This window comes from Balaenoptera borealis (genome assembly GCF_965194805.1).
Source record: "Balaenoptera borealis genome assembly, chromosome: 1".
NCBI classification, from domain to species: Eukaryota; Metazoa; Chordata; class Mammalia; order Artiodactyla; family Balaenopteridae; genus Balaenoptera; species Balaenoptera borealis.
The window spans coordinates 123,107,534-123,132,212 of record NC_138860.1 but is presented as its reverse complement, the minus strand read 5'-3'; the positions used below and the strand labels follow the sequence as shown (position 1 = coordinate 123,132,212).

At 35.9% G+C, this 24,679-nt stretch overlaps 1 protein-coding gene across 2 annotated transcripts in view; it reads left to right on the top strand.

Annotated features, from left to right (window-relative positions):
* ADGRL2 (adhesion G protein-coupled receptor L2) overlaps positions 1-24,679 on the top strand; it is a 266,791-nt gene that overhangs the window by 7,106 nt on the left and 235,006 nt on the right. The window lies entirely within an intron of this gene.

Sequence of the window (24,679 nt, the reverse complement as noted above, 5' to 3'; positions counted from 1 at the left end):
GATCCTTATCTATTAAAATAAAACAGCATTTGTTAAAGCCTTTTCAAAATTAAGACCAAAACCATCAAAACTAATTGTTTGCTAGTATCAAATAAACAGGTTTTTTTTTAAGCTTGATGAATTGTTTGTAAGTGCTAATCAAGTGGGTGGAATCATAAAAGAGGGGAGGAAACAAGCTGAAACAATATATGTAATTTGTTTGCATTATTATTTGAGATAATTACAAAGCAAGCATTCAAAAGCTATTTTTTATCTTTATACCAGAAAGGGGAAAATAGGGAGGAGAGGAAAAGCACAAGAACACATAGCCATTGTCAGCTGCAATCTAAAATATTTCTGGATTCACAATTGTCGAATATTAGCATTACTGAGAATGCCAGGGACAGAAGTGTCATGTTGAATGTAGAGTGATAACTTCATAAGAAGGCAAAGCTGAGGATATGACCAGTTTGCAGTCACAGAGAAATCAGCTTTAATTAATTTGAGTGCCAGCTCTGTGTGTAATTACACAGCATGAGAGTTTGCATGCAAATGCGGAAATGCTGATTGTTCAAATACTTGTACTTGCTCATTAATACGTTGGGACTAAGCGGGGCTGGCAAGCAGACAGAATACAGCACACACAGTGCCTGCAGGCTAATTTGTATTATACTGTAGTTAGCAAACAGATTTCAGATGTTTCTCCTTTCTTTAAATAATAAGCACAAAAATATGTGCGTTATTTTTATCTGTGACATACCTTGTTTTCTTCCTGATTAATATAAAATGTTTTGGGCTTTTAAAAAACTGTCGAGGGTACACGAAACATTGCAATAACGCCAATTTGATGTCAGTAACGTTTATACCAGTTATAGAATATTTCTATTTGACGTTTCATGTAATTATCCAAAATGGCCATTTTTCATAATTGATGAAACTATATTTTAAAAAGTTAAATTTATATGTAAATTCCAAGGAGGAATAAAGCAATGGTCACAGTTGAATTGCCTGCTTGTGTATCAAATCTAGTATCTTGTGTCCAGCATCAGTGGCCAGAGGCTTCAGGGAAAGGATTGATTTATTTGAGAAAGCACCTAATCCTAAAATGTACTGAGGTGAGATGTTCCATTCTGACCCCTGAATCTCTTAGCAGAGATCAGCTTCAACAAAATTCCCAGCTTCTTTCACAATACCCTAGGGAAAAAATTCTTCCTTAATCACAACCAGAAGAAAATATCTGATACTTTCTTCAGAAAGTGGTACAAGAATATAAGGAATTTACCTAAAAGTCCCCGAAATCTGCTATTACTACTGCCAATGCTACTATCTATTTCCTTGCCAATGCATTTAATACATTTTAATACATTTCAATTCTATTGTACAAATATTTATGGAGCACCTATTTTTTGTCAGATGCTGCAAAGCAGAGGATATACAATAGTAAGCAAGGTACACAACAGACCCTGCATTTGCCATCTCCTTTCTCTCAGGGGTTGCTTGAAGGAACCTAACTCGGTTTCCCTGGGAAATATATGCCATTAGCAATTATCACCTTGGAGAAGCCCACTTGTAGAAACTTGAATCTATGGCCTTCCACACACACAGTTCTCCTGGCCTTTCTGGGAGACTAATTCCCTCTCAGACGTTTCTTCAACCCCATTCTTGTGTAAGATGAAAGGAGCTGCTTCCACCCACAGGGCCAAATGGACACTGTAAAGGATATGTGAAAGTCTATCAAGCAAGCTCCAAAGTTTTATAAGAATAGATTGAAGAGGAAGCCTGTCAATACCCTTCTCTGAAAGCCTAAATCTATAATTTCTCAAGGAGAAAAGCTGTACATATCATGTAGATGATATAGGACAGATATTTGACACCATTTGGTCTGACCAAAAGTAAGCAGTTACCTACCTAAGTATTCTCAATCTGTTCAGGAACACCGACTAGAGAGCATGACCTTTCCTTGCTAAAATATCTGTTCAAATGTTCCACTGCCAAAACTTCCTATAGATATGGGATATGTCTATGTACAAAGGGGAAAGTGACAGTAAAAACACTCATACACACCACCTAGGCTCCCATTTCACTTTCAGAGTGGTCATAACCCTCTCACCCTACATATTAAAAATATGCAAGAAGGAAGGAGAAAATCCAGGATAGTGAAAGAACTCAAGGGTATCTTCATGATGTGAAACACAGTAATTTGGAAACAGTGGTTTTCAGGGGCTATGAGTTCCAAGTACCCTGAGCTCAAACAACTTTTCCTCTTGGTTCTGTCATGGGCAGATACCCATGATCAGAAAGCACAAACAAAAATAAACCAAAAATAAATTCACAAAATATGTATGTATTAAGAAAATTCCACTTGCCTGAGACCAAAATATTTAAAAATATTTGGTATGTGGATATATTAGTAACTTTGGCAGGAGAGCAAAAAGTCTTAGAAGATTTTGTCTATAGGAAACGACTTCTAGTGTGAGGATGTGGTGATATGTGAAATGACCTATATTAATGGATGATGCAAATAATTTCATGAAACAATTCCAGGATAGGAAGGAAGGAGAATAAATGTGTAGAGAGGAAAGAAGAGGATTTCATCTGGAGAGAGAAAGTGTTCAGGAATCCTGAGGAAGCTCTAGCCACAGACATGAAGAAAGTTTGTAACCCAGTGTGGAAGCACGACACACCACTGCTGATTCAGAATGGTCAGCTGTGCTGATTGTTACAGAGACTTACAGACCGGCTGACAGCAGCTACTGATTCAGCAAGGATATGGTCAACAAGAACTGTTTCCACAGATTTGTGGGTGCTGGATACATATTTCAAGGGCGTGAGAAAAATGAAAGTGCGAATAATTGGAAATAGGAAATGTGTGGAATCTCTATTCATAAAGTGAAGGGGAAGAAGTGAAGCAAAAGAGGAGATTTAACCATGTTTGTAGGAGAGAAAAAAACTAGTGGAGCTGAGCAATTGGGGGTTTAAGCAGAAATGTGTCCTTAATGGGGCAGGAGTTGGGGAGAGTACAGGTAGCTGTGTTAGCTTTAGAGATTTAAAAAATATTACTCCAAGAAAGGAGAGGGAAAGGGGCTGGTGACAGAGAAAATCCGAGGGAGATGTGAGGAAAGTTATGAGAGTATATGTTGGATGCCCTCAATTCTAGTGAGGATGTTGGGGAAATCATTCCCTGGGAGGGTATAGGAAAGGGTGGATATGACAGGGAGATAAAAATGACTTTATTTTCTTACTAAAAAAAAAAGGTGGAGCAAAAATAATTTACAGTATTAGGTAAAGAAATGTGGGACAATGGAGAAATGGAAAATTGTCATTGTAAAAGCTTCACTTAGACATTAACTTGTGTCAAGGTAAAGTGAGTAATGGGACTCGACTTGTAATTAAGAAACAATCTATAACTTTACATTCTTCAATATCAGCACACCTAAAGTCGTTGTTTACAGTTTAGCACTCTTCCATTCTCCACTGAGAAAGGAACTGTGGGGAAGATATCTGCACATTGAAGTAAAGGAGACAATTAATGCACAAAAGAGCTTAGTCTTTGGGGAAAACTATCCCTCTGGGCTCCTCCTTCCTCCTGCTCACCTGTGGCCTTGTAAATGTATTTATTCAACAGAGGAGAAAGCTGTATGGAGCTGCCTAGGTTTCCCTTTATCACAGCACTTTCCCCCTACATAACCCAGATTCCTGTTGGCTCATACTCCCTGTATTAGGCACCAAAACCTCGGCAGCATTGCCTGAAAACCAGTGTTCAGTACAGTTCCCATGTATCACTTGGCAAAGAAAGAGAAGGTCCCAAAGGTCTAAGTCTCTGCTTAATATGTCTGGAATTACCATTAGCATTTTAGGACAGGTGTATTCTTGGGCTTAGTTGGCTATTTCAGTTTTCCTGCCAGAAGACAGGACCACATCAGTCACTGAGTGGCTGCCAGTGGACACAGGGCAACGCCTGGTAGCAGCAGGCCTGGGTGTGGTATAACAGGGGCACTTGTGCATTCTGAGATTCCTAGAGACATCAGTGGTTGTAGTATGTCAGGGCTCCCAAGGACCAGGTGACATTCAGTAGGCAAAAGGACAATACAAAGATTGTCTCAGAATGCTTCCACTCTACCACTTGCTTCCAGTTGCTTCTCTCAGTTTCCTTTTTGTTTGGGTCTCTTTCCCTGCCTTTTGCTTATCCTTCTCCCAACGTTTACCAGATCCCAAATCCAAAGATCCTGTTTACCAGGTAAAAGAGTTTGTAGCATGTAAAAATAGGGAATGTGGAAAGTTTTTAAACAAAAGAATAATACTCAAGCCAACTTAAATCAAAGATTTCTTGAGGGTCTACTTTATGTCAGTCACTGCAGCATATGTAGGGGATTTGAGGATAAACTTGCAAGACACTTTACTTATGGAGCTCACTTTTAAATGGGAACACAAACCTGTTTGACTAGAATACTTGATGACATAGAGGCACCAAGAAGAGAGATATTTCTTTTGTAGGAAAAGAAAAATACTGCCAAAGCAAATGCTTGAAGCAAATGAATTTAGATATGGAAATGCACATAAACATGAGCAAACTGTGTTTTAAAGAGATTTTTCTGGCAGCAATATATAAAGTGGTTTGGATGCAGAAAAGTCTAAAGAGCATTGAGGAAACTATTGGGGTAGTGTATAGAAGAGAGGGGATGGAAAAGAGGATATAAATGGCAGAGATATCTCAGGAAATATTGACAGGGTTTTGCAAATTATTGTGGAAACAGGAAAGTTGTCATATTTGACTTTGAGACTTCAAACCTTGGTGATGACATTAAGCAAATAGGACGCACTAGGAGAAGTTGGAAATGTGAGAGAAAAGACACTGAATTCACTTTGAACGTAATGAGTTTTTCATGGTGCCAGAGCCTATCGTTGTGGAAAAGAAAAGAGTGCAGGTGGAAACCCGTACCCGGCACTCTGAGATGACAGGGCCCGAGAGAGCTGTGAGGGTCATCTGCAGGAAAAAGTAGGTGAGATTGTCAAGGAAGAGAGAGAACAAGGAGAGAAGAGGGCTGAGGAACAAACTTTTAAATCACATATATGAAAAGTGTGAAGAGGAAGGAGACAAAAGTTGTAGTCACACAGTTAAAAAGAAAACTGAGGATGTCCACAGAGAGGAAGGGTGGAGAGTTTCTGGAAGAAGGGCTGGTCAGGAGACAAGCAAGAGACACAGACAAGAAAGATGAACTATGAGAATGTTGGGTGTCACAATTAATTAGTCATTGATGACCTTCAGGGGAGAGGTTTCATTAAAATGATGGGAAGAGAAATCATATCACTAGGTGATAAGTTCTTACTAAATATCTCTAGTGTATTTGAATATTGGAACAAAGCAAAGCATTAAGCTTTCTAGGAGTTTACCCTTAAATTGGAAGAAGAAGAGATAAGGAAGAAGGCCTACTTCAAGAGTGAGGCAAGTAGCACCAGTTTAACCTGATTTGCTACACCATTTTACCCAACTAGAGACCTGTTGTAATTCTGGTTTCTCTCAAGCTCTTACTTCGTGTTGTCAAGTGAAGGTGGGTGGCAGTGAATGGAGAAAAGTTGATGATTTTCAAAGATGACTAAGGTTGTAAAGGACAATTAGGCTCTTCCTGCAATTCATACTTAGGAATTAAAAGAATTTCCCCCTAAGAAAGTCATCTTCACTCCACCCACTGTCCTTGGCCTATTTCATCTTTTTGATCACAGTTTACCTTCACGGATGTGTGTGAAAATGTCCTATCTTATGTGGCAAGCCCATTTGAAAAGACCTTGATAATATTTCTTTCATGCAAAGGTGTGTTCTTCAGCGACTGGCAATTTCTAAAGGCTACAGAATTCTCAGAAGAGCTTTGTTACCCATGCAGCAAATTCAGTAAAGTCAGCCTCCCTACCGTATTGTGCTTAGCTTAAGGAATAGGCCAATCTAGAAAATCCTAAGTGAATGTACATCTTTCTTTGGCTTTTGTTTTGATGTAGCCACATGTTGTAGTGCTCAGTGCTCCGGACCTACCCAAAGCAATCTGATAAAAAATAGTGCCATATTACCTGTGAATAGAAAATTATTTTTTGCCCTATTCAAATACTTTTTTTTAAATGAGCCACCCACAAATCCTCTCCAACTACATACTGATGCCTGTTTAAGTGTGCCGCTGAGGTACAGTATCTAGATTGTTGGAAGAAAATATAATTATGTGTTTACCTAATAGGTAATCTCTGTGTTATCAAAGAGATATGTCTGGGGAATATAAATTATTTGTGTGCCGTATTAACATAGCATTCAATTGCACATAGTTCGTGTTCTTCTTTTTAAAATACAAGTAGCTATTTGATGTGTCTAAGATTTTTCTACATTTATTTTTAGTTGGAAGAATATCTCTGACTCTTTTATAATTCTACACAATTTTTATTCGTCGAAATATGTATCTGGATACACAAACGCGTGCACGCGCTCTCTCTCTCCCCCCACCCCCCTCAAATACTCAGGGAGGCACCTTCAGAAACTTGCCCTGCATGGTTGTTGATTTATCTGTCAAAGAAATTCACTCTCAAAAGAATACCTTGCTTTATATGCTTACTAAATTTTTTTAAAATGTTTTTCATTATGTTTATGCAAACGTAACTTGGCTAGCTCATAATTTACCAAATGTGAGCATTTGTCAGGGTTATTTCCAATCACTCAGAAAAATGTGCCTTTGTGTATTTTGATTATTTAAAGCAATTTTGTTTCCATTATGCGTATGCGCAGCCAGAACAGCATGACTGTCTTGACTGAGGAAGTGGGAATGCTCTTAATTTTCATATGTGCATCTGCAGAAGTGCTTTTGATTGTTTAACCACTGTACAGATAGTGATGTGGGCATAAATGTTTTTGCACACATTTACTTTCCTTGGCACTTCAGAAAAGAGAGGTAATGCAAAAAAAAAAAATCACGCATGCTGTTATTTCCATTTAAAAGTATATATACTCAAGTGTAAGCTGAGGAAACGTTTAATATTTTGAAGCATAAAAATTAGGATACACTCAGAAATCTCTGTCTTGTGACCACATCTTATTTATAAATTAACTAAACATCTGGATTTTTTCCCTTTGGGCTGTGGGCTGGATTTTTTCCCCTTGTGCGAACTTTATACCAAACTCTAAAGTTAACAGGGATCAAATAGTGTCATTCAAATTTGCTTACCTTGCCTCGAAGCAAACCAGCTTATTTGCTCATTAGATGAGTCCACTACTTTCCAAGGAGATGGAAAAGGGAAATAAGGGCGATTCAAGGCCTTAGAGACCACTATCCTGAATATGGTGTCACCATATAACTATAGAATCAAGTTGTTTTGTTTTGTTTTAATTTATTTATTTTATTTTTGGCTGCGTTTTTTGGTCTTTGTTGCTGCGCAAGGGCTTTTCTCTAGTTGCAGCGAGCGTGGACTTCTCACTGTGGTGGCTTCTCTTGTTGCGGAGCACGGGCTCTAGGGGTGAGGGCTTCAGTAGTTGCAGCACGTGGGCTCAGTAGTTGTGGCGCACAGGCTTAGTATTGCTCCACGGCATGTGGGATCTTCCCGAACCAGGGCTCGAACCTGTATTCCCTGCATTGGCAGGCAGATTCTTAACCACTACGCCAACAGGGAAGCCCCCTAGAATCAAGTTTTATTTAGTTTTTCTGAGCTATTATATTTTATTGAATCTAAGATGCTATCAATAGTAAGATGCATCAATATTTTCTATTCTACAAAGAAAATGTAAAATTCTACCAGTGAAACTATGATATATCATTAATTGAACAATCTATCCCAATTTCAGAAATGTTAAAATGAGGGAGAAATTGCAATTTACAATGAATAAAATAGCATACATAGAATAATTACAAAGGTTTAGCTCTTGCATATAGTATGTTAACTACATCAACACAGTTCAAAAGTGCTCATTTCCTGGCCAGAGAAGATTTATTATCTCCTTCATTCAGTGGGACTAAAAAAATGTACTGTGTATTTCAAACTGTTTCTACCTTTTCTCATTCATAGAGTTATCAAGATGATATTCTCTTTTTTAAGACAGTTGACTTTATCTTTTTTTTTATTAGCTTTCTTGAGGTATAATTGACAAAATTGTAAGATATTTAAAGTGTGCAGCGTAATAACTTAATACATGTATACATTGTGAAAGGATTCCTCACATCAAGTTAACACACCTGTCACCTCACATAGTACTTGTTTCTTTGGTGAAAGCAGAGTTGACTTTGTCTTGAAGGAGGCAAAATAGTAGTACACAAAGAAAAATAATAGATTTTAGAATTTTTTTTAAACTTCTGACTTGATTCTTCTTTCTGTGAGACTTTAGGCTGTAAATTAATCTAGCTGAGACTGTTTCCCCACTCACTCTGTCCCCTCAGGTCTGTTTTTCTGCCCATCCAAACTCCCCCTATATACTACTCCAGGACCAGCAAGCATTCAAACTTTTGTTACAGGAAACTGGAACAGAGGTGGGTCCTAAATATTCCTTAAAACACAATAATAAAACAATATAAAAAATAGTCAACCAATATTTGTACAAAACCTTCAAAAGATGTTAAAATTATCTTGTCCCAAACAAATTTTTGTAAAATCCATAACTCGATAATCAACCAAGTAAATTCTTTGATGTAGCTGTCAGAGAATGGACTTTAAGAGAAATAACCTATTTCTCTGTCTCCCTCCTCACCACCACTACCTAACCCAGTACCTGGCAAATAATATTTTCCAAATAGATGCTTCTTGAGTGATTTAATTATGTGATTAATTATGACCAGTTCCTTTCCTTATCTCACTTTTGGAGATAGGCATTATGAAGCAAGAAATAATGGTAAGGAAAAAATTAAATTGCGTTTTAATTGATTCCTCACATATTGCATATCAAGATATTTTCTATTATAGTGTAAGATGCTTCTGGCACTATATGCAATATTCAGTTACTCATCACCAACCGATCTATTAAATAAACATGTATGAAACTGCCAGTGAATACCAGGCACTCTGGATACAAAGCTGAGTGGTGTTACACTCTAGAGCAGTGGTTCTTAAACTACTTGGTCTCAGGACCCTGTTCTACTTTCAGATATTATTGAAGATCCTCAAAGTGTTTGTTTATGTGAGTTATATCTCTCAATACTTATCACATTCAAATTAAAATGAAAAAAAATTTAAATATTTATTTATTCAACTAAAAATAGCAACAACCTCTAAAGATTTAAAGGTTAAGGGACCAGATAGATAAATGAACATGAATTTTCTGTGGTTTGCAATAAGTACAGTGATAGAGGAAAGCACAGGGTCTTTTAGGAACATTTCCCAAAAGGGGATATGTCTGAGTGGGACTCTGAAAGACACCGAAGTGTCAGCTAAGTAAAGAATGAAGTCTTTGGCTGATTGAATCCTGTGCCTTGGAATGTTATTTCTGTTTTCATTTTATTAATGCTCTTTCTAAAGTCTAAAAAGATCTCAACCATATGGTTCCTTTATGGCAATTGGATTCCAAAAAACATGTATGTCTAGTCAAGTAAGGTCATTAATAAGCTATTACCACTCAAGGTTGAGTTACTATGGGAATTTGAAAGAGAGAACCTGGATAGTTGCATGAGATTCCATGTTGGATTGCACGGACATTTTTATGTGGTAAGCTAGATGTCATCTATTTTATGTGCTTTTGGGCTCTTTGTCCCAATAGAAATAAATTCAAATTGGTCCTCATCAATGTGACATGGCTAGATATCACTAAACATTTTAAATAACACTAAAAGAATGTAAAATAACTCACATGGATTGAACTCCTAATATGCGGCTTAGTGGCCTTACAGACATTATCACATTAATTATCAAACAATTTGATGGGTATTTATAGTATCCCAATTTTTAAGATCAGGAGACCGAGGTTCAGAGAAATTAACTAATATGGCAAAGGCCACAAAGTACAGAACTAACTTGTAAGCCAGCTGTATTTAACTGGGAAGTCTCTGCTCTTTCTCAAAGTGGGGTATGTGTAACCTGGGAGCAGGCAGAGGTGGATGAGAAGGAAGATAAGCCCCAGAGCACATACTGTACATTTCACTAGAGCACAGATTTACCTTGATTACAGATTCTTAAGATACTTGAAAATTCAAAACAAAAACAAATATATAATGAAATAAAATGGAAGCTGCTTGAACTTTTAAGAATCAGAGGGAGACTTCAAAGAAATTTCCCCAAGTGGAGAATCTGGGATTTTCCCAGATTGTCCAAGAGTCAGAATTCCTACTCTTCTGCATTGAGGGGACTTTTAGGATACACTCTGAGACATTCATTCTTATAGCAAACAAAACAATGTGTTTCTTCCAGTAACTAAACCAAATGCTGTCCAGGTAGTGTTCAAAGCAGTCTCAGTCTAAACATGCTAGTAAAGTGCTCACATTCCTGATTGCTGTAAGTACAAGTCAAATTTCTAAACATCTTCTACATATGTGACATCAGTGAGTACCAGAAAAGATGAGGTTAGAAGGAGAGAAGCAGTTAACTCTACTATTTATAAGCAGCCACTAATGGCAGATGGTAATGATGATTATGAGAATGAGTATGATGGAAACTGTGTTTTTTACGTATCTACCATGTGCTAAGCGCTATGTATGAATTCATCATCTTAACTAAACTGCACAACAATCTTATAAGGTGATCTTATTATCCTCATTCGTGTATGTACCCAGACATAATACTATTGCATTCACGTTATCCCAACAAGTCTATGAGCTATTATTATCCATATGCTGCCGACCACAAAATTGGTCTCAGAGTGAATAAGTAATTGCCCAAGTTTACATAGTAAGTAAATGATGGAAATATGCACAGAACCCCTATGGGCTTGTCTCAAAAGCTTCATATCTTTCCATGCCAGGCTTCCTTGATATTAGGTAGAAGTCACTATATAATTTTTGTATACACTTGAATACCTTTGAGAGAAACAGGGATACTCTTATTAATTGTGCTTGAACAAGAGAAGTAAATTGGGATTGTTCCAGACAACAAAAAGTAAATGGTTACCTTATTATTAGACAAAGATTGGGGCTATATGGTATCAAACTTTCCTAAAAATAAATGCATTTAAATATCTTTGTTTAAAAATATTTACCGATCATTTTACCTTAAGCAATTTTTATAATTTACAGGAAAAGCACCTTTGTGTATATTTAATATCTGAGAAATATTTTTTACTTAGCGATGTATAAGAAAACAGTAGAGTAAAAAATATACATCTTTTTAATACATTTTAATACACAATGGAACAGAAGTCAGGCATAAAACTCTAAAGAGAGAAAGAAGGTTTAGAAAACTTGAATTCAGTATTAGAAGTTAATGAATGCGGCACTTGCTGTGTTCTGAATGGTATAACTTACTGACTGAAAGGAGAAAATTCTGAGAAGCGTGTAGCATACTTGAGTATTTTCCTATTTCATAAATAATCCTGCAACAATAAATTGAGATGGTTTTATGTAATTGTGGCAGGTAGCTACTCCCCCTTGATCCAAGTACACGTTTGGGCATGTTTTTTTTCTTTTATAGTTGCTTCTACTGCAGTGTATCATAGGTGCAAGTCTTAGTGTCTTTCCAGTAAAAGAAGAATAGCTTATAATTTCTTTTGTTTCTTTTTCTTTGATGCAAGTGTTCTCTCCTCCCAGTTTTTAACCTGCTTTGTTCAGTCATTTTTTCCTGCTCTCATTTTTTTTTCTCCTCAGTAGATTTACATAAAGTTAAGTGACTTAAGATGTTTGTAATATTATTTGGGGGTTTTACTGCTTCTTGCTTTGGCTGCTCCTGATCATATCCAGATTTATTTTCTGGAGGAAGCTATTTTAGTAAAATCCTTCTTTTTTTGTTAGTAAAATAAGTACTATAAACTTTCTACCAAACAGGCCACTCAAAAGTACAGATTTGTTCACAAACAGATGAATTTTTCTTTTTTCTTTTTTTAATTACAAAAACACATAGTACATATTATTCTTGAGTGATACAATCTGTACCAGCAGTGAACAAACATTTTATCCAGACATTAGGTCTGAGAAAGAGCAACAACTCAAATAGTACGTTTTACCACTATGACATTTTGCTCTGTGTGTGTGTGTATCTTGTAAATTTTTGTGCTTCAAGTCGCCTTTAAGTTTTTTTAAACCATCCTTATGAATCTTTTCAGTTGGCCGGACATAAGAAAAGAAGACTTTTTTCTCTCGAATGAATATGAGAGTTACTATGTTAAGCGTTGAGTAAGAGTGTGCTGAGCACTTAATGCAGCATGACATGCATGGTACTCCCCACAAGCTTACCTTCAAAAGGATGAGACAGAGACAAATGTAGATCTGCCTACATGTCAAATTGCCAAATGCTGGGGGAAATATCTCTTATCCCCCCCCTGCTTTCTCTTTCATTGTCTCTTCATGAGACCGAGGGCACAGAACATAATGAGGAACAGAAGTCAAAGGAAGCAGAGTTCTTAGGTCCATTGTGCACGTTAGTATCGCAATTAATAGTTGAGATTTTGAGGCCAACCAGATCAAGGAAGGCAAGGCATCCTGTTCCCACAGGCACCCTTAGGCTTGTCAGTTCTAAAGTTAAGGATTATGTGTTTCTTCCCTTCACTTATGGCAACCACTGCCAGGATATCCAAAGTTCCACAACATCATAATTGCTCAAGGTACTGAAATAAATAATATCACCTCATACAAAAAGGGACGGAAGCAGAGAGAAGAAAGATGTAAGTGATAAGAAGGGAAGAAAGAGAGGCATATATGCTATTGTATCTTACACTAGTGAACTTTATTTCTTGTCTCTAACATAGTTTGTCAGATCTTAAAAGTTTACTTCTAGCCTTAAACAAAGTAGCTTTAAATAGTTCATGTTTCTGAATATGGCAGACAGTGTGGTAAAGGGAAGACCAAGGTCTCTGAAAACAGAAAGATCTGTGTTGGGCCTGTTCTGCTATAGACTTTGCATAACCCTCAGCAGTGTCCTTAATTTATTTTCCTTAGATTATTTGAGCTCCATTTTGTTATCTGTAAAAATGATTGCAATAATACCTGCTCCACAGTATTGTTGTGAGTGCTGAATGGGTCCCTGTACCCAAAGCATCTAGCACAGGTTCTGACATGAGTGTGTGCACATTCATTGGCTAATGTCGTCATCACTGAAAATACAATTATATTCCTAGAAACTACATTTTGTTACTATTAGAATCATATAGGACTCTTTCTGAGGAATAACAAATTGAGGAATAACAAACTGAGGAATCTCTTATCTTCTCTTTCCTAGGTGATCAGCATTTTTAAAGAAAAATCTCTTAGAGGGAAATTAAAGCAGTATAACCAGCTGTGATTTATCTAGGTCAGACAAAAACATGCACACTATCACCACCAACAACAAAATCAGAATCTAAGACCTAGATTAAACTAGGTTAAAAACCATCAAAAGGCACACATAAAAATAAAACCACAAAAAGTCAATGTAGGGGAGTGAAGGTGGACAAAATGACTGAAAGGGGTCAAAAGGTACAAACTTCCAGTTCTAAAGTAAATGTTATGGAAATGTAATGTACAGCATGGTGACTATAATTAATAATACTATACTTGAAAGTTGCTAAGAGAGTCAATCTTGAAACTTCTCATCACAAGAAATAAAATTCCATAACTATGTACGGTGACAGATGTTAACTAGACTTATTGTGATTATTTCACATTATATACAAATATCAAGTCACTGTGTTGTGCACCTGAAACTATAATAATGTTATATGTCAATTATATCTCAATAAAAATGTCAATGTTTATCCCAAAATGTATGTATAAAAGGTAAATTACGTTTTCTTTGTCGTTGGTGGTGGTGGTGGTGGTCATTGTGATAGACTGAAGGAAAGGGAGATATCTGGGGGTTTTTTGTTTTGTTTTGTTTTGTTTTTTAATGTTATCGAGTCTTAGTTACATTTATTTTGTAAGATACAGGTGCATTCTCTTTCTTCATCCTATTAAGTAAGTCAACTTTTTTTGGGAAGGGGAATATTTGAAGTCATTGAGAATGCTGGACATAGATTCGAATCTAACTCTACTACATAGCATTTGATCATCAGAAAAACAGTGCTAAATGTTTTTGATTCTCAGTCTTCTCATCTGTAAAATGGGGACAATATTAGACCTACTTCATAGGTTGTCCTGAAGCTTATATGGGATAATGCATGTAAAGCAATCAGTACAAACTTGAGTAACACTCAATATTGTTATGAGTGCATGTGAGGTTTTTGCCTCTATTTGGCATTGGTTGGTCACATTGTCTCCACTTTTCTTCTGGCTGTTTCTCTAAGTTATCAGTACTTCCCAAAACAAAGTCCTGGAGTATTTGCTTCTAGAACACTTGAGTGCATTTGAGAGCTCCATGAGAATGAAGCATTCTAGAACATAAGTCATGAACCAGTCGTATATGATTTTCTGCATAGGTCCACAGGAACCTAAGGCCAGACTTTTCTCCTTTGGAGAGAGGCACTGCATGGCTCCCAAAAGTCCAACTACAAGTCAAAGTTCATACATCATGTTTTGACATTTCACTATCAAAATTCATCTATCAGTGAGACTCAGTTCATATAACTAATCTTGTTTGATTTGGCAATGAGGTAAAATGTCAATAGGCTTCCTATTTTGACTGAAATTATTAAATATACCAAAGGGAATATTGCATGTGTGTTAGTCATCCCAAAATAAAGATGAGCATACTTTCCTGAAAAGTTCAACCATACTAATGGGATAATGGATCACCAGAATACTTCAAATGTGAAATGCATACTTTGTTCACATTCTTGCTTCACTTGGAGAATTGTGTCATTGTTGCCAAAGTCTTGGGTTTCCTTTACCCCATGCCTGGATTCTCCATTGACACTAAGGGGAATTTCACCCTCAAGTGCAATACAGTATAGGGAACTAAAATGACAATAGCAGAAGGTAAAGAATACATTTTATACATTGTGCTACATAATATTTTTCTTGACTGTTTCTGTTATAGTCATTGACTATTGCTAAGAAAGATCCATTTGGAAATCAAAAAACACATTTTCTCTAGAGACTAGTCTTTTGCAAACACACTTTTGCCCATACATGTCATCACAAATTATATAAAAGAATAATTATAGATCAATCTATATATTTAAAATTTTATGATTAGTTAATAACAAAAGCATATCCCTCTGGCATTGCCATTAGTCTACAAAGTATGTGTGCTTCTTTTTCCAATCTGAAGGAATGCCATTTTTGGAGAAAAAAAAACTGTCCACAGTTTCTTAAGGAAACATAATGCAAAATTTGCCTCTTACTGAAATTTAAAGTTATGAACTCTTTGTAGTCCATGTTAATACATTAGCAATAACCCGTAGAGCTATGAGTTGTTAGAATGTAGCATTAAAAAAGAAAACCCATGTGAAAGAAGAAATACAAAGCCCATTTTTATGAGTGACCAAATGTCAAAAATGTATTAAAGCGGTTTACAGGCTATCCTGTTCATTATTTTGCTGACGTAGAAACCTTGAAGTGTTTTGTATCCATTTCATTACCTGCAAAAGTATGAACTGTAATGGAATTTACATAAAAATCCTGCTAGAGAGTGGGGACTTTACTACATAGGCAGCTTTGCCTCCTAATCCAATCTTCCCCAGTGCAGTTGGTATGGCAGTTGTCAAACTCAAACAGCAGGATCTCTTTTATAAAGTATGAATTTGAGCTGTAAAATGAACACAAGTATTTTTGTATTACTCTGGATGCTTCCTCTTGCTGAGTTTACATGAGAAGTCTAGCAGGAGGTGTTATTAAATAGCCTCAGAAATTAGCCCCAAAACAATTATCTTGGTTTAGCTATGTTAAAAGACACAAGAGGCTTAATGAAAAGAGCATTTAAATTTTTGTGATTGAATATCTGTTGGACACCTCTGTAGTTATTAACCCTTGTGGGCAGGATTTCAGATTTTTTATTATTTTTAATTGAATTGTTTTTGGAAAACAGCAGATTAAAAAACAGTTTTCTTCCCTGTAATAGTCAGAGATCCCAGGGCAAACTGTGTAATAACTGGTTGTTTAAAAGTTTGCTTTAAACCTTGCTGCTTGTCAAGGAATATACCCTTGTTCAACATAAATTTGGATTTTCATATAGTAGATTTATAGAAATGCTAAGTGGAAAAGAATGTCTCCAGTCATGCAGTCCACCACTATGCAGTTCCTTTACAATCATCTTCCAACACCCATGACTTCCTTTGCGTTTAGTAGTAAATTTGCCATGAGTTAGGAGGACTCCTGAAGAGGATATTCCAAAAGTTACTATTTTTGTTGTTGTTGTTCATTTTCCCCTATACATAGCCAGAATTTTAGCTTTCTTAATTTTGCTTCTTTTCCTGTGGTCTTTTACCATTCCAAGTAATTTCTCTGTCTTTATAGAATTTGCTATTTTAAAATATTTGTTGGCTCTTATCATGTCAAATCTTAAAAGTTACTTTGTCAGTTGCTTTAATCTTTCTTCCCAAGCCCCCTCCCAACCTCACCTCCCCAGTCACTTCATCATTTTTTTTATTTTCTCTTAACTCTCTCCAATCTTCCACATATTTCTGGAATTGAGTTTATCCTAACTGAATGCACTTTTCCAGGTGCATCATATATCATTCCCTAAGTCTGGGATGTGATGGTTCTTTGTATACAGTTCAAATGCTAGGGGAGTCTTTTTTTTTTTTTCCCCCGGTCACTGTCAGCATGTTGACTCAGAGTGGTTTTTGAACATCTCCCCCTGATTCCTGAGGGAGCCTTTCTGAAAATTGGCTATCTGCTATTTGGTTAGTCTCTTTAAGGAATGTGCTATGAGAGACAACATGATTTTGTGGACTGGGTTAGAAAACATGTCCAGTTACCCCCACCCCATCCCCTGTCGTTTTTAGAAACGCATCTATTTTCTTGTCGTTTTCATTTTTGTTAACTATATTTTATTATGAAAACGGAATGGAAGCATATGCAAACAAACTGCTGCTAAGGCTATCGGAGTGAAAGTGGAGAACTCAACTCCAGTTAGGGCAGAATGATTCTAATAGCTATATTATAGATGTTAAAAAAAAAACAAACCTGAAAAGGCCTGCACTAAAATTAAAGCATTCTTTCTCTAAGGTTAACATGCTGGATCTTTATAGTGTCTTCACCTACTCATTCCAGTTATCTTAACTACCTTTGCTGGCTGTCAAAGCAGTTCATGGTAGGTATAAAATTGGAGGTGAGAAACAAGAGAAAAGAAATATAAAATTAAATATGATACACCAAAATTTTAGTAACATTAAGTTATACACATTTTTTTCTCATAAGGAATACTACTCAATAATATACACTTATTAGATGGAAGTAAGCTACACCAAATTCAACCACAAGCCACTTCAAGCAGTATAAGAAAAGGTCGTAAATCATCTATGCATCAATAAAGCAATTCTGGAGAATGTATGAGCAGGAGAATATGGGAAAAATTTTGTTGTCCTCCCTAAGTTTGATATATTAATGTAAATATATATCATATTCATAGATTCAAAGAGGCTGTCAATTGTAGAACCTAGCTCCCACTGATTTGATAGCAGCTTTTTAGAAAATAAACTACATCAAATTTACATACACAATTTCTTTTTGCTAAATGACAATAGTATGCATTTATCTATATTATTACATATCACGCTTGTCTTCAAATTACAATCAAAGTTTGACTCAAAGTCTTTTTTTTTAATATCCTTGGAGTCACTTTTGAGCCTTTGTGGTGGCATCAAAGAGACAACCACACTGCACTTCAGTTAATTCACCTTGGATTATTTATCTCAGTCAATACTCCTTCAGTTATATATTTAAACAACAAAACAGACCCAAATTATCTTGAGCAAAAGGAAAAATTATTGGCTTTTGTAACTTAAAAATCTCCAGATAGTCTTCAGACACTGCTGGCTCATTGGCTCAAAAAAACATTACCATGATCTGGTTTCTCTCAATGAGTAGATGCTTTCTCTTCCACGCAGTCTCCATACTCAGCAGTGCTGTCCTTGTGGAAACTGCAGTAGTTCCAATCTCATGGTCTCGCTTTTATTCCAATAGAGTCGTGAGAGCTCCTCTCCCTCAACCCTTACAAAGTCCTGGGACTGGCCCTCACTAACCTGATTAGGCCATGTGTCTTTCCCTGGACTTATCACCATGACCAGTCACATGGGATTTGCTGAGCTACCTAAACCTCACAGCAATAGTCAAGAGAACTTTCTGTGAGGATGGAAATGTCCTATAATCTGTCCAGTACGGTAACCACTAGTCATGTGTCACTATTAATCACTTAAAATGTTCCTGACACAACTGAGGAACTAATTTTTAAATTTTATTTTATTTTAAGTAATGTAGCTTTAAAATTAAATAGTCACTATTATATTGAATAGCACAACTCTAGAATTTGGTGTGTGGGCCAAACCTATTTAGATCACATGTGCTGAGGAGTGGTTCCCCAAAGGAAAGGGTTTTGAGGGGAGTAGGTCCTATTTTACCATAAGTGGAAAATATAAGTGCCAAGGGGTAAAAACAGCAGATGTTCACTATGCCTACCCTAAAACTTGAACTTTTTATTAACACTTTTTGGACTGATGATAGTTTAAATTCACATTATATGGCTTGCATCATATTACCTGCAGTTTTTCTATTTTGTATTGTTTTGTTTATTTCCTTAATTAAAATGCATACAGAGGACCTTTGGACACATAACTGTTCAGGCTTGAATGAGAATCCATCTCTAGCTATTGTTAGGAATCCACCTTTAATTGAATTCTCTTTTATGTACACTGTACTCATCTTTTCAAAGGATATTTTATTTTATTTTACTTTATTTTATTATGATTATTTTTTTTGGCCATGCCACACAGCTGTGGGATTGAACCCCGGCCCTCGGCAGTGAGAGCACAGAGTCCTAACCACTGGACCGCCTGGGAATTCCCTCAAAGGATATTTTAAACAACACATATGGATCCAAATTTAAGTTAAAATTCATGTGGCATTTTCAACCCAAATAACTGAAGTGACAAAAGTATTAATCAGCTTATAGGTATTGTTAATGTCAAGCAGGCACAGTGACAATTGCAATACAATGTACTCCTTGGCCTGAAGTATAAAAATTTTCTTTTTGACACTGGCACATTTATTGATTCAACTAAGTTTCCAAGACACACAGGTTCCTGCCCTCACTGAGCTTATAATTCTCAATTTTAAACCTGTGAAAATGTAAAACATCATGTATCTTAAACTTGCAGCAAAAGATGTCAAATAATACAGGTTTGTTACAGAAAATTTAGAAATATGAGAACCTAATAAAAGAAAAAGAAAAAGAAAAATTATCTATAATTCCATCGTACAGAGATAACTACCATTAATGTTTGAATATATATTTCTTTCCACTTAAATAATGTGTGTGAGTACTTAATGCATTTTTCTTAAGAAAATGCTACTGCTGTAGTTATTCCTTTATAGGTTAAATGGATATGTGTATTTTTAAACATTTTGAAAAATGTCCGTTTCATGCAGGCAGAGATCTTTGTTTTGTTCACTGCTGAATTCTAGTAACTAGACTAGTGTCTGACATCTAGAATACATCCAATAAACATTTGTTGAATGAATGAGTATTGATATACTTCCCATTATAATTCAAACAACCAAGTATGAGATGGACCATTTCCCTACACCCTCATGAACTACAGGATTTTTTTTTTCAGTTTGGTAGACAGAAGATGGCATCTCATTACTGTTTTTGTTCTAACTTCTTTATTTCTTCCAGAAGTACAAATTGCATCAAATCATGCTTACTTAGGCAAAAACACATTCTATAGAGTAAGAAATTTGTAGCCTAATTTTATCTGAATGTCTCAAAATCTTAAAGTTTTGACTAAGCAAAATCTTGTTGGAGGATTATGTGTTTAGAAATCATATTCCAGTGTTCTCAGAAACCATATGACTTAGAGAAGTTACTAAGCATACTTTACCTCATTATTATATCATAACATATAAAGAGCCTATAAGTGCAGGTATTGCATTTTAACAAATCACCAGACAGAGAAACCTAAAAGAAGAGAAATGTGATGACTCTTCCTCATATTTAGCTCTCCCCCTAACTTCTGCAGAACTTTATCTTTTCTCCGGGACCTAAATTTAACTCATAGCCTAATACTTAAGCACAATAGAAGTTCATTATAAAAACTATAGGGACAACTCAAAGAAGCCAAGGTTGGGTGCTCCAGTCAAACCTCATGTGGAACCATAACCAGGACATGCAGAACAAGAACATTTCATGGGGGCTATATATTTCACTGAGCATCTGCTTTTCTCTTGCTCTCACCCCTTTCCTCTCTTGCTCTTGTGCCTTAGTGTCTCTCTCTTTCTCTCTCTCTCTCTCTTCCTCTCTCTCACTCAAGTCACTTTCTCTGCTTTACCACATGCACATGCCCAAACATGGCCCTGCCCTGGCCTTACAACCTTTTCCTATTTCAGCACTTAATTAACTGTGCTCTACTTCCACATTCTCTAGAGAGAGAATCACATCCACCCATCTTGGGGCAAGTATCTCTCTTCCCTCTGCCCCCAGTCCAACCTGCTATGATGACAAAGAAGGACCACCTAGTTCAAATATGGGACTTACTAGCCACTTTAGATATGTGGCTATTTTTCAAAGAAGAGGGTTAGGATTGGTAAACATCCAAGAAGGCGTATGTCACGTTGTGCCTGCACTCGTTAGATGCTGGATACAAATATAGGTAGAAAGTGGCTCCTATTATGTTATAATTCACTAAGCTAAGTTGAGTATGCAATCTAATAAAATCTTCCAATCATCACCAGTTTAAAAATCATTTATGATACTCAGGGTTTTTTTAAAATCTAGTTTAATTCTATAACTAAACTTCTCTCTATTTATTTTTCAACTTAAGTGTTTTGCCATTTGTCCATGTCAGAGATCTTGATTCCACAAAAACACATTTTTTTTTAAGTTTATTTTTTTTTCTACCAAGAATAGGTTCCTATTTCTAGTTATTTTTAACTGGGATGCTGTATCTAGCAATTTTACTACTTTATTGCAGTACTGTTTTTCTCAAAATCATCTGACTTCGCAAAAATTAAATAAATAAACAGAACTACCTTTTACAATGCCACATTTGAAGCATTTTTGGAGACAATCCATTATTAACTGTGCTCTCTATACTAAGCAAAATGATTCATCTGAACTAGTGATTTGGTGATGAGTGTATTTCTTCAATATTTTCATTTTCTTTGCATTTCATAAATTTTATATTTCCCCCCCTTAAATTCTGTTGTAATCTAAATCTGTAACGGGGTAAACTAAATCATTTTCTCCTTCTTATTTAAGTTATATCTGACAGTTAATTTTCCTAGTCCTAACTAGGGTTAATTTGAGTATAAAGAAAATAAAGCAGATTTAAGTTACACCTGTGAACAATAAACTATCTACATCACGCCATCTCCATCATTAATATCCATCACTCTGGCCATATACTTTAAATAGTGTAATATATGAAAAATGGCTAAATTTATGGGATCGGCCATGTTGCAGTTTCATTGCTTCCCCTATTCAGATATGCCCTCAAATTGTGGCAATATGCGTGAAATGACAGCCTTCCTTAATGACTGATGGGGATGGTCGCATCATGATTCTGACCACTGTGATGAGCATCAATCACAGAGACAGCCAAAGATGTCAAATCTGCTGCGATGCTCTTCAACCCTGTGATCCTAGAAAGTCGCAACTGTCAGCACAGATCCAAGCAATTGTCTAGCTCGGTGGCCCCTAAACTTTTCCAGTTAGAAGAGTTGTATTACACCAGAAAACAGCTGAAGAATTCCACTTTCAGTTTTGTTTGGAAAAAAAAAACGTACAATAGCCAAAACCTGGAACACCTTTTGAAACATTTTGAACTACCTTAACCAACCCCTCTTCTCTGAGAACTGCTCCCGTATCCGCAGAAGCAGCACTTTGTGCTATATTTGAGGTAAAAAAATTTATAAATGAAATTTTGATTTACTAATATAACACTATGTTATAACTAATATAATAACACTTATTCAAACAATAAGTGCAAAAAATGCTATTTATTCGGTCAACAGAGAGTGCTTATCTTTCTTCGAACAAGATGAGAACCCCTAGTCTAGAAAATTTACTCTTTATAAAACATTAATGATTCAGATAATTGAGGGAAAAGTTTTGTTTTGTTGTTTTATTCTTTATATTATTGATCGACTTGATTCTCTACTTCACCTAATGCATATAGACAAAGCCTGTGATTTTATAGAAAACCATGTCTAAAGTATCACAATTACCTCCCCATGCTTCAGGTAGGGTAAAATTATGAGTGTATTTCCCTGAGGTGCAGTAAAATAGTTTATTTATTACTACTTCCTCAACATCTCACTCACAGGTGGTTAGATTTTGAAAGATTATTAACTAGGCTTGTGTAGGCAAGTACAACAATTTGACTTCAGGAAGCCATTATCTGAGCCAGCCTCTCTCCTGCTAGGGCGCAAGGATATTATTTACAGAAATGAACCAGTGTATTATGTTTAATACATTCTTAGAACATTTGTGCTTATACTATATCAAAATTTCCCGTTTAAATGTTTCTATGTTAGGTGAGTTCATTAGAAAATTTCCCCACATAATTTTTTCCCTTAATTCCATTAGGCTTTTCAAGTTCCTACAGTGGCTTCCTAATCTATCAATTTTGTAGTTCTCTTTACCAGATGAGAACTCTCACCTCCTTCAAAATTGTATTCGAAACGTATTTCCTCCAAGAACTTTTTACCATAAACTCCATTTGATTTTGCACTTCCTCTAGAGACGTCCCAAGTAAGATTTCAAATGTTCTATCATCTTTTTCTTTTTAGTACAGCATATATATATACTATGCTTATATATTCAGTTTGAACTTCTTTATGCTTTGTGAGAGAGATATATATATATATATATATATATATATATATATTGCTGTTATTGCTGTTACTTCCTTATTTCACAGATGTGAGTGTGCTTGCTTCTCTCTCTGCACCTTGATAATGCTTTGCTTGAGCCTTAGGCAACATGGCTTATGTGTTTTTTGCTTTTTGTTTTAATTTTGCCAGAAAGGGATCAGTACCATTTATTACTGTTGACTAAGCGACTATGTAATATATTTTTCCTAATGAAGAGTGATGACAGACATTGCAGTTTGCTTATCCAGTAATTCACCTATTAAAAATCATTTATTGATCACCTCCTGGGTGCCTGGCACTGTGCTAAGCATTTGGGATACGATGGCATAAGGGAGAGACTCAGGCCCTGTAGAGCTTATGGTCTAGATCAACACAGTCTGTTCAAAACAATTGAATCATGATACTATCAAGTATTGTTCCAATGCTCACGTGTTAACCATAAAGACTACAGTATCACTAGCCGTTTCCCTTGTTTTTCTCAGTAACCTATTTATTGCTGTTAACATAGTAAAGGAACATGTAGATTACAGTAACTGTGAGAAATCCATATATTTTCAAAGGCAGCTTGGTGGTGGATCACATATTTATTATCTTGACCTTGGAGCAGGTTAGAGTAGACACAGAGGAAAGGAATGTTACCTGCTGCCAACTATTGTTAAGAGAGAACAATGGGAGATCCACCCCTGAGCACTAATTGAGGTATTGCCCTAAAATCTCTAGGTATGCCAGTCATAAGAAATACATCAGAGAATATCTCAACATAAAAATACTTGAAATTTTACTTGTCAGAGAAAAGCTTGAGAGAACTATATGATTCTTTAACTCTGTCATTCTTGCTTTCTGCCTTGGAGTTTGCCAATATCATTACTAATATTTACTGCTAATTGTTTATGTGTATTATCTGAATGCCAGCATAGGCTCACAGATGTGCTGTTTTTAATGGCAAAGACAACAGTAAGTGAAATGGTGATTAAATATATACTATAAGCTTAGCACCTTCATAAAAATCCCAGAGCTCTTTACAAAAGCAATAAAATGATGAACTACAATAACAGGTGTGCTAATCATAAGCTAGTTTAAAAAGATGACACTTAGGAATTTAGGATTTTTTGAAGCCCATAAATTAAAAGATACAATGCTTCATTCTAATGAAGCCTAACTTTTAGAATTTGCTAATGGAATATGGTAGAATAGGTGACTTAACATGAAAGTAAAATGGCTCTTAAGTTGAAATGGAATAGAATATCATGTATATATCTTAGGAATTTTATTTTACTTTATTAGCCAAAATTTTCAATTAACCAGATTTTTTTTACATTTAACTTACAAAAGGAAAAGGTAGATTACAAGAATTTTTTTTTTTTTTTTTTGGCCACTCTACACGGCTTGTGGGACTTAGTTCCTCAACCAGAGATTGAACCTGGACCTCCTGCAATGGAAGCATGGAGTCCCAACCACTGGACCGCCAGGGAATTTCCTGGACTTTTATTTCAAAGAAACTTCTAGTACTCTTTCATCTAAATCCTTTGTACCGTCTAGATTTCACAATAACCATAATATTCATTATGATGGTCTGAGATACTATAGAATTTCAGTTTTCAGGAACTTGACTATATTCACTATATTTCACTAAATTAACTATGAAATCAAACAGAAGG